General features: G+C 38.0%; 2 long non-coding RNA genes across 2 annotated transcripts in view; one reads left to right on the top strand and one right to left on the bottom strand.

Annotated features, from left to right (window-relative positions):
- LOC309660145 overlaps positions 1 to 13,730 on the bottom strand; it is a 72,079-nt gene that overhangs the window by 38,172 nt on the left and 20,177 nt on the right. The window lies entirely within an intron of this gene.
- Positions 1 to 13,730, top strand: part of LOC309660146 — an 89,651-nt gene that overhangs the window by 72,005 nt on the left and 3,916 nt on the right. Inside the window, exon 2 of the long non-coding RNA XR_014263205.1 lies at positions 12,112 to 13,659. This is a non-coding gene — a long non-coding RNA (uncharacterized lncRNA). The remainder of the gene's footprint in view (positions 1 to 12,111; positions 13,660 to 13,730) is intronic.

Here is a 13,730-nt window from a genome sequence, read left to right as displayed (position 1 = left end):
ATAAATAAGATGTGACCGTGGTATAAAAAGGCTTGCATGCCACTGTATGGCATTCAAATGGATCATAAAGAAAATGGAAAACCACTGAAGTTTTTAATTTAGGAATTTACAAAAGCATATTTGTGTTTTAGAAAAATAATACATGTGGCAATGTGGAGGACTGATCACATTGCAGTGAATTCCATGAATATTCATCTAGTATCAATCTAGTTTTCCTCATTCTATAATAAAGATATTTATCCATTTACTAATTTAACAACTACCATGGGCCAAGAATCCTATATTGAGTTATCATGACCAAGTATATATTACCACCATTGATTAACTAATGTTTAATTCCTTTCAACTTCAAGAAACCCCAATATTCTTAGATTTCCTTGGTACTAAAACTACGAGTGACTTTCAATAGTAGTTAAGCCTCATTACATCAAGTTTGCTTCTTGGTATTTATAATTATGCAATATGGAGGTGTATATCATTATTAAATTATTTTGAAAGTCTCAAAAAGAGAAAAAACACAAATTACCAATATCAAAAATGAAAGAGGAGGACTTTGCTGGTGGCACAGAGGTTAAGAATCCGCGTACCAATGCAGGGGACATGGTACAGGTCCAGGAAGATCCCACATGCCGCAGAGCAACTAAGCCCGTGCGCCACAACTTCTGAGCCCGCGTGCCACGACTACTGAAGCCTATGAGCCTAGAGCCCATGCTCTGCAACAAGAGAAGCCACTGCAATGAGAAGCCCATGTACCGCAATGAAGAGTAGCCCCCGCTCGCTGCAACGAAGACCCAACACAGCCAAAAATAAATAAATAAATAAATAAATAGATTTTTTTAAAAAAAAGTGAAAGAGGAAATATCACTACAGATCAATTAAGATATAAGGAAAAATTATCAACAACATTATGCTAACAATTCCAACAACTTACATAAAATGAACAAATTCCTTGAGAGGTACAAATGACCAAAACTAATAAAAGAAGAAACAAAGTCTGAATCATACTATGTCCATACAACTATTGTAGAATTCCATAATTTAAAAGTATCCTCACAGGGACTTCCCTGGCAGTCCAGTGGTTAAGTAAGACTCTATGCTTCTATTGCAGGGGGCACGGGTTTGATCCCTGGTGGGAAAACTAAGATTCCCACATGCCATGCACAGCACAGCCAAAAAAAAAAAACAAAAGTATTCTCACAAAGAAAACTCCAGGTCCAGATGGCTTCACTGATGAAATCTACTGAATATTTAAAAAAAATAATGGCAGGGGCTTCCCTGGTGGCGCAGTGGTTAAGAATCCGCCTGCAAATGCGGGGGACACGGGTTCGAGCCCTGGTCCCGGAGGATCCCACATGCCACGGAGCAACTGAGCCCATGCGCCGCAACTACTGAGCCTGCGCTCTAGAGCCTGCAAGCCACAACTACTGAAGCCCACGTGCCTAAAGCCCGTGCTCCGCAACAAGAGAAGCCACCACAATGAGAAGCACGTGCACCGCAATGAAGAGTAGCCCCCGCTCGCCGCAACTAGAGAAAACCTGCACGCAGCAACGGAGACCCAATGCAGCCAAAAATAAATAAATAAAATAAATTTATAAAATAAAATAAAATAAAAAAAAATAATAATGGCAAATTTACACAAACTCTTTAAGAAAATAAAGGAAGAGGAGGGGATACTTACCAACTCATTTTACGAGAATAGCATTTACTATGATACCAAAACCAGGCAGAAGCATTACAAGAAAACTACAAATCAATTTCCCTACAGATTTAAAACTTCTCAGCAAAATGTTAGCAAGTTGAATCCAGCCATGAACAAAAAGGATATTACATCATGACAAAGTGGGACTTACCCAGAAACGTGAGTCTGGTTTAATATTAAAATTATTTTAAAAGTTTAAAACCTGAGATTTAGAACTAACATAAAGCTTCAATAAGCATACATGGGGTAAATAATTGATAGAAGAATGCTAATCCTCAAAACTGTTGTCTTATTTTTTAGCTTAATGGACTGGGACAGTCAGATGCATAGAGAGCACTGTGCAACTCAAGCCTAAGAGAGTCTGCGCATGACATCCCCCCGACACTGCCCGCCCTGTAACAATGATTGCTTTTTATGTGTGGGTCCTGTCACAGTAAAGTTGAGCAAAGAGAATTTTTCTCTTAATCTGGAGTCTGACTCATACATACGTTATCTCTAGAACTGTTGCAACTGTTTTGTTATAAGAGTGAAGCTGACATACTAAAAAGGCCAGTGAGAGAATCATAAAAAGAAAATATAGAGATGAAGCCCATATCAAACCTTCACAAAGCCCTTTATACATCTGAACTTTTTCATAGAAGTCAATTAATTCTGATCTTGGATAGATTATTTTTTATTAACTAAGTAGTAAATAACCATGGAACAAAAATCTGAAAATACAGATAAGCCCACTCTATTTCCATTGCTTTTGCATTTACCATAGAAATTTGTCCATAACATTTAACTTAAAAAACATTAAATTAATCAATATTTTTGTCATCCTCCTGAACAACATAAGGTCTCTAGAACACTTTAACTCTGATTATCCCTTATAATTTATAGCTGTATACTTTAGGTATATCTTTTTTTAAGCTCCTCAAAATTATTTTTTTACAATGTTTACTTAGATTTATCTATATTTTACGTTTTGTTTTATCACCTATTCTTGAATCACAGACCACTGATTTGGGGTCACTTTCTTCTATATGAAGCACATATTTTAGAGTTTCCTTAGGTTAGGGATTGTTAATTGCAAATTCTCAGTTTTTGTTTGTCTGAAATGTCTTCATTTTGCCCTGGTTTTGAAATATGTTTTTGACAGTCATACATTTCCAGGGTGAGAGTTATATTCTTTTAGCACATTAAGATTATGCTACTTTCTTTTGCCTTCCATGGTAGCTCTCAGTCGAATTATCTTTTCATGGTAATCTACTTTTTTCTTTTAAGTTTCCTTGTCACTGGTGTTCTACATTTATCTACAACTTGGCTGGGGGTATTTTTTTCTCTTACTTTATGCTGTTTGAGAATTGATGTGCGTTTTGAATATTTGGATATAGGTTTTTCATTTGTTCTGGAAAGTTCTCTATCACTAACTCTTCTAATGTTCTGCCTGCCCCATTCTATCTCTCATCTCTTTCTAGAATTCCAATTTGATGTATGTGAAATCTTCTCACTCTATCATTTGTGTCTCAATGCCTCTTCATATTTTCTGCCTCTTTATATATCTCTGTACTACATTCTGTCTAATTTTCAGTACTATCTTCCAGTTCACTAATTCTGACTTCAGCAGTGTCTAATCTGCTTCTAAAGCAATGTATTGAATTTTTTCAAGTACTACATTTTTCATCTCCAGAGGTTATATGCGATTCATTTTCAAATTAGCTCGATCATCTTTTAGTCTACTATTTCTTTAAACATATTAAACATACCAATTGTGTTAATAATTCAAATAGTTAAGCTTTTGTGGGTTATTGATTCTGCTGGTTCTTTCTCATTTTGGCTATGCTTCCTCGGTTATTTTGTGATTTTTGATGGTGACCTAGTCATTCTTGGAATTTATCTGTAGGACTTTTTTGATGCCTGGATTGAAGGCACTATCCTTCTGAGAGGATTTGTGTTTACTTTTTCCAAACCCTAGGACACTACTAATTTGGCATCACTTTAAACTTATATTTACCTTGAAGTTTTTCACACCATGTGGGTAGTATAAATCCAGGCTGTAATCCCTAGGGGTTGACTTGTGTTTATGAATTATGAGGAAAGAATTGTCCTCCTTCAGTGCCAAAGTTTAAATACTACAATTTTCCTTGAAGTTCCCTTACAAAATGGGGAGTAGGGTGGGTTTATTTCACCATCACACTGATTAAGTGTACAGATTCACCATCAGTTTTTCGTTTATTTTCACATTGAGTATTCTGCATCCTAGTGAAATGTAAGAGTCTCAAAATTAGACTCCCCAATTTGAGAGGAACTTGGAAATAATCTTTGTCCCTTGTACTCCTCAAGACCTGAAAAGTAAAGTTCAAATTCAAAAGATTTGGCAATTGCCCCCAAAGTGAAAGACATTTTCAGTGTGTTCAAGTTCATGCCTTCTCTTAGTTTTGACATCTATGTATTCCATACTTTCTTGCCATCTCACCAATGTATTTAAACACAAATATCTTATTTTTAAAATCCAGGATATTAGGGGATTTTTTGGTTTGTTTTATAGTGAGAGCATCAGTCTGGGTATCTAGTCTATCATGCTGTCAGATATGGAAGTCCTCTTTACATGTCTTCTCTCATGTTATTCCATTAGCTGGAAAACTCTCTACACCATGCCAGTTACAAATTTATCACCTCAGTTCCAAACTCACTCTTCACTGCCTGCTGTGCAAAAATGCAACTGTGCCTTTAAAATAGTTTTTATTTGCCAGCTGACATAATGCTAAACTTTGTCAATAGAGGGTGGTGGAGAGACATTGCAGGATGAAGGGATTTTCCTTCCAGTTCCCAGTCTGCTCCTTTGGCAGGCATGTGAAGCTTCTCCAGTACCAGGTTCCAGCAGCGCTCACAATTTCCCGAGTGTCTGGCTCCTATAGTGCCCATGGCTTCCCAGGCACCCACCTCCTGCAGCATTGGTGACTTCAGCTTTGCCAATACCAGGGTCCTGCAGCTCAGGCAACCTCTTCAGTGCAGGGCAGTCAGCAGCAGGGAGCAGCCAGCAGCTTTCCCCAGCACCCTCTTGGGCTGTTTCCTAGCAGAGTGCCTTCAGTGAAATACCTCCTTGGGAACAACTTCCCCCTACACCCCAGAGACTTCTGTCGCAGCAACTTCTCTGCCATTTCTGGCTCTCAGACCTGGAGTAGAAAGGAGGAGCTCCTCCTTGGGTATATTGCTAGGGTTGAGTAGTGGTTGGTCCTTTAGAGTTCTCTTTACTTCTATCTAGCCAACCCTGCCTTAATCATATCCCCTGCTTCTTTTTTAAAATTAATTAATTAATTAATTAATTAATTAAATTTGGGTGCACTGGTTCTTTGTTGCGGCACACGGGCTCTTCGTTGCGGCAGGCTTCTCTAGTTGCAGCGCGCAGGCCTAGAGCATGTGGGCTCAGTAGTTGCAGCACAAGGGCTTAGTTGCGGTATGTGGGATCTCTGCCAGCACTTATCCCACTAATTGAAAATATCATTTTTTTAATATAATGTCACCTACTATGAGAACACACAGTCTTGGGAGCAATTTTTAATCTTTCATTCTTAATGCCTAAATGCGTAATCCAATTCACAGTAATTACTATATGCTCAAAAAAAAAATTGCTGTTGAATTAACTGAATACTTGCAAATCATTTAGTCTCTCTAATCTTCAATTTCTTCCTCTCCTAACTGGTATCATTAACAACTGTTCCTAAGATGCACTAAATGAATATTTGTTTCTAGTTCCTTAACACAACTAAAGGCAGATCATGCTACTAAATGTGTTATTTCATGTGGGAAAAAAACAAAGAATTACTCTTTTAGTAAGATTTTATTTTTCAAATAGTATGATTAATTATAGAAAGAATACAAAAATTAAAAAGAAAATAAAAATTACTCAAAATATTACTAACCAGAGATAAAACTGTTAACATTTTCATGCAGTCATTTCTAGTACTTTTTCCATGAATATTTTAAAAACCAAAATTAAGAAAAAACTATATGTATAGCTTTTTTACCCTGCTTTTTCCATTCAATGTGAGAATATTGCTATGTCATTAAACACTCTTTTAAAAACATGTTTTTTTTGGCTATTATTCCATCATATGAATTAACCATCAAACATTTATCAAGTTATTTGGACACACGATGTTTTAATTTTTTTGCAATTAAAATAGTATTAAGATAAACATTCTTAAAATACCTACACACATCTCTCATTGTTTCCTTAAAAGAAATTAGTGGTTGGATATACTGGATCAAAGCATACAAATATTTCTATGGTTTTTTGAAACTATTGCCAAATTTGCTTCTAAAAACTATGCATTAATTTGCACTCCAGCATGAGAATAGCATTTCAGCGCATATTCAGCAAACAAAATGGCTTGAAAAAAATTGCCAATTTAGTTGTCAAAAATACTATTTACTTTCACTTGTATTTCTTTTATTTTTAGTAATGTGCATGTTTTCAAGTTTATTCCTTTTTTTTTTTTTTTATAAATTTATTTATTTATTTATTTGGCTGTGTTGGGTTTTCGTTTCTGTGCGAGGGCTTTCTCCAGCTGTGGCGAGTGGGGGCCACTCTTCATCGCGGTGCGCGGGCCTCTCACTATCGCGGCCTTCTCCCGTTGCGGAGCACAGGCTCCAGACGCGCAGGCTCAGTAGCTGTGGCTCACGGGCTTAGTTGCTCCGCGGCATGTGGTATCTTCCCAGACCAGGGCTCGAGCCTGTGTGCCCTGCACCGGCAGGCAGACTCCCAACCACTGCGCCACCAGGGAAGCCCAAGTTTATTCCTTTTGATGTTAAGTATCTATTTATATGCACCCTGTTTTTAAAAATTGTGATCAGCATATTTTTACTTTTAATTTTTAAAAGTTTTTTATATATTATGGCTATTAACCAATTTTTCATATATTTTGAAAATTTTTTCATATCATTTTCATTTTAGTTATGATAGGTCTGTGAAATTAAAAAATTTTATAGTCATTATCTTGATTATGTATTGAATATGTACTCAGTCTCTTTCCTAGTGTTTCCTGCATTGATTCATGCTAAAAGCATTCTTCCCCATCCTGACATCAGAGAGTCACCTCTATTCTACCCTTTCCTATCCAGTACTAGCTATTTTATTATTTCAGTTTTTAGTATCACATGAGGTAGAGTATGACACTTTTTTCTAAAAATATAATAATATACTCATTACTTGATAATCTGAAAGTTAACCCTAATATATTTGCAAAATCTGTAGACAATACCAGGCATTTGGGGTGAGGGTGGCTGGGATTCGGAGGACCTGAGCTGCTATGTGCTTTAAAAAAACCTAATAATAAATATGGATTTGCTTTATTTGTTTTAGGATTGCCTGATAAAGTGTACAGTGTCCATAATGGCCTAAATTTTATCATTTATAGGTCTTTTATTACTTATTATTTTCATTAAAGAGATCATTGTTCTCAACATGTGAGTGAATCCTATCTGCTAACATGAATATTCCTAGCTTATAGATGGTAGGCATGTTAATAGTCAGTTGTCTTTTGAATTTGAAATACATTTGACCCTTGAACAAAGCAAGGTTTAGGGGCACAGACACGCCTCACAGTCAAAAATATGCATATAACTTATAGCTGGCCCTCTATATCTGCAGTTCCTCTGTATCTGTGGTTCCTCTGTATCTGTGGTTCTGCATCTGCAGATTAAACCAACAGGGGATTATGCAGTACTGTAGTATTTACTATTGAAAAAACCGGCACATAAGTGGACTCACGCAGTTCAAGCCCATATTGTTCAAGGGCCAGCTGTACTGTCTTTGCTCAAGGTGTGTGTGTGTGTGTGTGTGTGTGTGTGTGTGTTTTATGTTTGTGAAATATCTGGCAGCAATTCCAGTGGAGCTGACGGAAATAAAGGATGGCTTTACGGGGTGTTCTCCCTACCCCATTCTTCTGGCTTCCAATACGTTCTACTTTTCTTGCTTGCCACAAGTTGGGTTGGGCTGTATGAGGACTAAGGATGTTTCTGGGGTGTTCTATAGGTATGATATATATTTTTGTGGCATGTATTAAAATTCCCCAGGAGATTTTGGAAACACCCGCTACATTGGAGTTTGCTATTCGTTTCCCACCAGCAACCCAAAATATCCTCAAGGCTTCTTAGAAACATAGAATGGATCAAAGGTTTTATTGAAAACAACAAACTGCCATGCTGGGTAATTTACTCAGAAAAAGAGAACTTAAACTTAAAAAATATTCAATAGCTCAGGGAATCTCTAAGAGGCCTGGAGAACTAGGATTAGAGGCTATCCTGACAGGTAAAGTGCTCCAAAACATGTTGAAGAACTGGCTTCATGGTGGGGCCGCCACTGCAACTGCCACTATCCCATTACCAGGATGGATTCTGAGTAGTCTCTTCTTCTTCACATCCTGACTTTGACTCAGAGTCTAGAGCGCGTGAATCTGACTGGTGGAATTTATGACGTAGCTGCAAGGGAGGTTTGGAAAGTGATTTGCTAGTATTTTCGGTGCCTAAGATGAGAGTGGCCCATCTTCTGAGGAAGCAATACAGATGCTTGGTAGACATCAAGAATGTCAAATGTCCATTCCCTAGACTGATGCAGATGAACACCCAGCGTTTTTACAAGAATTGACATTGGATGACCAGAAGTTCTCGGAGGGATTGATACTATCTCCATATACCATCTTGAACTTCTTATTTAACAAATATTTACTAATAGAAACCTACCATGTACAAGGCATGATACAATGTGTAAGAAATTCTTGCTGTCCTCAGGAGACTACAATCTAGTTGTGGAAGCAAGACTTATATCAACAAGATCTTTAAAGGTTGATGTAATTAAAACACAAGAGCAATGCAAAGTAGTGCATAACTGTTGTTCAAAGCAGAACCTGAAGGGAGGACTTGGGTCAGGCAGTCTATTTTGGAGGTGATCCCAGGAAGCAGAAGTGAGGGGGTAGAAAAAGAGTGAGGGGGTAGGAAAAGTCAATATAATAGTACAATTTAGAGGTCATTGTTGTAGACAATGGGGGCTCATTTCTGCCAGGATCTCTAAGAAGCATACAGAATAGAAATTTCCACAGCAGGTGAAAGTATTTATCCACTGGTTCCCACATCCTAATTTTTAAAATTAGTTAATTAATTAATTAATTAGGTTGCACTGGGTCTTAGTTGTGGCTCACCAGCTCCTTAGTTGTGGCACATGGGCTCCCCAGTTGTGGCATTTGAACTCTTAGTTGCAGCATGCATGTGGGATCTAGTTCCCTGACCAGGGATCAAAGCTCCGAGCCCCCTGCATTGGGAGCACAGAGTCTTAAACCACGGTTCCACCAGGGAAGTCTCCCCACATCCTATTGATGAAAGCTTTTTCCCAAGAACGATAACTCTCCCACACTTCCAGGATGGGCTTGTCCACAGCACCAGGTCCCTTGTATTGGAGAAAGCTTCGTGAGCAAGGGAACTTAAAGCGGATGAGTTGGGATGAGGTGAGTCTGAGCTTGCAAGGGCCCTTCTACCACAGCTGTAGCTGAAGTCAGAGGTGAGTCAGAGGGAGGTGATAAGGGCACTAGAGATGCCTGTCAACCTACAGAAATACTTGATAGAGGTGAGGCATTCAAATGAGCACAAGGTCACTGCAGGCCTGAGTGTTTAGGGAGGCTTCCTTAAGGAGGTTGGACTCCAGCTGAGCCTGGAGAGAACTGATGGAATTTCTCATGCCAGAAATTTTGCAACACATCAAGATTGGAGTTTTCCAAAGTCTGGCTGTGCTAAAGGCAGCAGTTATATATTCCAGTGCACTGCACCTCCATGATTCAGCCTATGTACTATTCCGTGCAAAAACATTACACTGAGGTGACGGCATTTAGGCGTCTTTCAAATACATGCCTGGGCTTTGACACCAAAAAATATTCCCTCAATTCAAGTGATTTTAGAGTACGAGAAATTTCAATAAGGTTAACAGTGGTTATTTAAAAAGTCCTCGTGAACAAAAAACACAACCCATGATAATTTAACTTAATGATAATTCTGATAAAATAAGCTATTGCCACTGAGTAAAATAGGTGACACGTTTCCCTCTGAATTTTCATAACCTTGCTTATGAATCCGTAAAATAAAAACAAAGAAATTTCTTACACTTAGCCATTATGTCAAAGTATGTATATCAAAAACAGTGTTTATAATCTTAATGTAAAATAATGTAAGTCTTTTGAGAAATATTTTTTCATTCACCTCATCTTCGCTATTTCTGTCAATATAGTCCACTCATATTAGAATAAATAAAACTCCATTTCTCTTAAAATGTATATGATATAGACTTTATCTAAACCCGTCTTGCATACTCCCCAATGTGTTTTCAGACTTAACAAATAATGGATTTACAAATGCCACTGGTGTATTTGGTTATCTCCTTCCTTCTCTTACACTTACTCACTGGCACTGAAGTGGGATTCCTTACTCCTCACTCCTCTTTTGCCCCCTGTGAACAACCTCTTTATGAACAACTGCTAACCTGACCTAAGTTGATGATACTACAGAAAGGCATAGAAATATGTATAAGAATCCCATGCCCCCAAATCCCATTTCTTCCCCTTTTCCCTCAGGTCAGTGATAGCCCCGTGTAATTGCTCTGTGTTCTTCCCACCTCCACCCCAACCCCCTTCCTCTTCCAACATCTCAGATGATGGTACTTCACCACCAGAGACATCTGCTTACACTTAGAAGTCCTTTAAAAATGTTCTTCTTTCCTTGGCTTCCCCAACTTTTGACAGTTTCCTCAGGAAAATGCCTGTCTCTTTGCTCAATGAAATGAGATAATATTCTTGAATGCAATTTGTAAATTATAAAGCAATAAACAAAGGCAGTTTATTGTTATCATTTATAATCTCCCCAGATAACCCAAGTCAGGCCTGATGAGTAGTGCCCATGATATGTGTTTCAGAAAAAAAAAAAGATAATTCCAAAGTTTCATAAATAAAGTTTCCTTTCTCATTCCAAAAGTATACATACTAATTGAGGAATGTAATAATCTATAAAAATGGAAAATAAAATATGTGCCCTAAATCTGACCACCCAAAATTAGCCCATTTTTTGGCTCCTGTCTTTTTATCTATGCATATTTTCCTATAGGTATGGTCATATCTATAATTTTGTAGCCTGCCCTTTCAGTTAACATCATAGTATAAAAAGTTTTAATGTTATTATATACCCCATTACATCCTATAGAAGTAATATTTTATTGAAATTTTACACAATAAAAATGCCAGCACAATTAACCTCTTAAATATTTTAAGGTATTCAGAAGTTCCCTATAAAAGCACCCATAAATTTTTCCAGCTATCCCCTCTAATTAAACATGCCTTCATTCAAACTCACTATTAAAAATAAAGACATGCACATTAAATAGGTTAACTGTATGGTATATAATTATATCTCAATAAAGCGGTTACTAAAAAAATTACAATAAAAGCAAATACAAATCCATTTCCCCCTAAATGTGATTATATTTTATCTACTTGATAGTGTGACAGGATCACTTATTTAAATATTAATTTGTGTTTTGGCCTGTGCGTTTTTCTTTGCCCTCAATCCCAGATGTTAGTTCCAAGATTTTGAATTTCCTTTCTTCGGAGGTATTTGCATGACCAAGTAGAAGCTACATGAACCATATCCTCCTTCCAACTTGGATAAAATTCTAAACTCACTGAAGAGCTTATGCAAGGTTTCTTAGAGATGGACAGGAGAGAGGGAGGGTCCTTTTAAAGTAACAAGAGGGAAAAAGGAGGGCTGCTCTCAACCCTGGGAGAAGTCAAGGGTGGAGGGGGAACAGGACTCTGGGGCAAGTGGCCCTTGGATCGGGGTACCTGGCAGGGCTGGGTCCCAGGCCCAGACATAACTTGTCTCACCCAAACTTGCCTCGCCTCGGCAGCGTCATCGAATTATCCATCCGAACCCCTGAGACAAAAGGTCCTTATGGGCTGGCACAGGTTCCAGTGGAAACCAGGGTTGATTGTAGGGTCAACAGAATAGCTTCCCAGGAACTTTGTGCTATCAAGAGAACCCGGAAATTTTGCACGAACCCTCGCAGGCATGGGGAGACCCAGCAAGCACATACTACAGCTATCACGAGCCTGGAGGCCAATGATGCAGGCGCAGGTTTAAACTGGTTTATCGGACAAAAAGGAATGCAATCTTTTTTATTAAGAATATTCATGTTGGGCTTCGCTGGTGGCGCAGTGGTTGAGAATCTGCCTGCTAATGCAGGGGACACGGGTTCGAGCCCTGGTCTGGGAAGATCCCACATGCCACGGAGCAACTAGGCCCGTGAGCCACAACTACTGAGCCTGCGCGTCTGGAGCCTGTGCTCCGCAACAAGAGAGGCCGCGATGGTGAGAGGCCCGCGCACCGCGATGAAGAGCGGTCCCCACTTGCCGCAACTGGAGAAAGCCCTCGCACAGAAACGAAGACCCAACACAGCCATAAATAAATAAATAAATAAATAAAGTGAAACCTTTAAAAAAAACCCATGAGGCACCATTTAAAAAAAAAAAAAGAATATTCATGTTCACTACACTAGTACTGCAACCATATAGATTGCAATTATTTTCTAAGTATCACCTCATATACAATATTACTAATCAATTTTTTAAGGAAGTCTGTTATCTCCCACAATGTTGTAGTATTGCTCTATTTTAAACCTGGAAGGGACCTTGTAGATCTAGCCTATCCCCGTCATTTTACAGATTAAAAACTTGAACCTGCAGAAGGTTAGGTGAATCCCTTAGAGTCACAGGTTTGAATCTGAGCTAGAATCAAGTATCCTTACTCTTAGGCAGTGCTCCTGTACTTTCTCAGAGTAGGATTTGCAGTCATTACATTAAAGTGCTCGTAGATTGATGAGTTATCAAGTCCGGCCAGGCAGCCTTGTAGTTGTCTACTCTATCCACAGAGATGTTGAGCTGGATAATCATCACAGGTTTACTTGTGATAAAGCTAGGCTTTAGTGCAACTCACTTGAGAACAGTGGGTTTTCAAGTTTGTACAGATCACCAAAAAAGTCATTGCAACCCAAGTCACACACTTACCATGGCCCTTCTCCCAAGAACAGCCGTGAGCAACTGTCATCATTATTGGATATTGTATAAGAAAAGCACATTCTTCCCTCATTTGTTTCTTTTAGTGTTCCTACAGTGATTTTTGAAAGACACACTTTGACCTACATTTCTACTACTTCTATAACATAACGATGATGTAATTCGGAAGTGAAGGACCAGCAGAAATAACAACAAAAGATGCAAAATCAGAAATATTGTGAAATAAAAGAAATGATATATCGTGCAAGGGTTAGTGGTACATAAGGATATGTAATAATGTGAAAGATTATAATGAAGTAGATGCTTTTGCTAGTTGTACATGGGTTAGAAAAATCAGTATGGAGTGATGTAAGTGTGCATGGTTTATCTTGACACGTGCAGAACTGTGCTGCTTTTCATTGTCATCCTTTGCATGCTGGTTAAACATTTGTTACACATTTTATCACCGTTGAAGCACTTTTCGTACTCACTAACTTAGAAGCAATTTAAGCAATTTTAAATTCCCACCCTGGGAAAATAAAACTGCCATTAGAGGAAAACACATTTACGTTGATTTATTCCTATCAATACATTTTAATTCAAAATATATTTTTCTGATTACACCTTTGTTCAATAATTGCAACTACACAGTATGGTTTTGTTGAAGGAATCAAATGTGATGTTTATCTTGTAACCTCAGTAGATTTTGTATCTGTTTGTGAGAGTGTTTTTTCTCATTATAAAAATGTAAATATGTTAACAGTTCCCTCTGACAAACAGATTATTTTGTGATATTACCAGGTCACAAATGTTGAAGTTAAAGTTCAGAAATAGGGATGTCAGGGACAAATTAGGGGTATGGTATTAACAGATTTAAAAATACTGAGGGATGTTGCTTTTGTTGTGGTCATCCATGTACAATGCTTGGTGTCAGTCTATTTATCTCTTGTAAAAATAAAATA

This window comes from Balaenoptera physalus, assembly GCF_965194825.1.
Source record: "Balaenoptera physalus genome assembly, chromosome: 4".
Taxonomy (NCBI): domain Eukaryota; kingdom Metazoa; phylum Chordata; class Mammalia; order Artiodactyla; family Balaenopteridae; genus Balaenoptera; species Balaenoptera physalus.
This window is presented reverse-complemented; position numbering and strand designations above follow the sequence as displayed.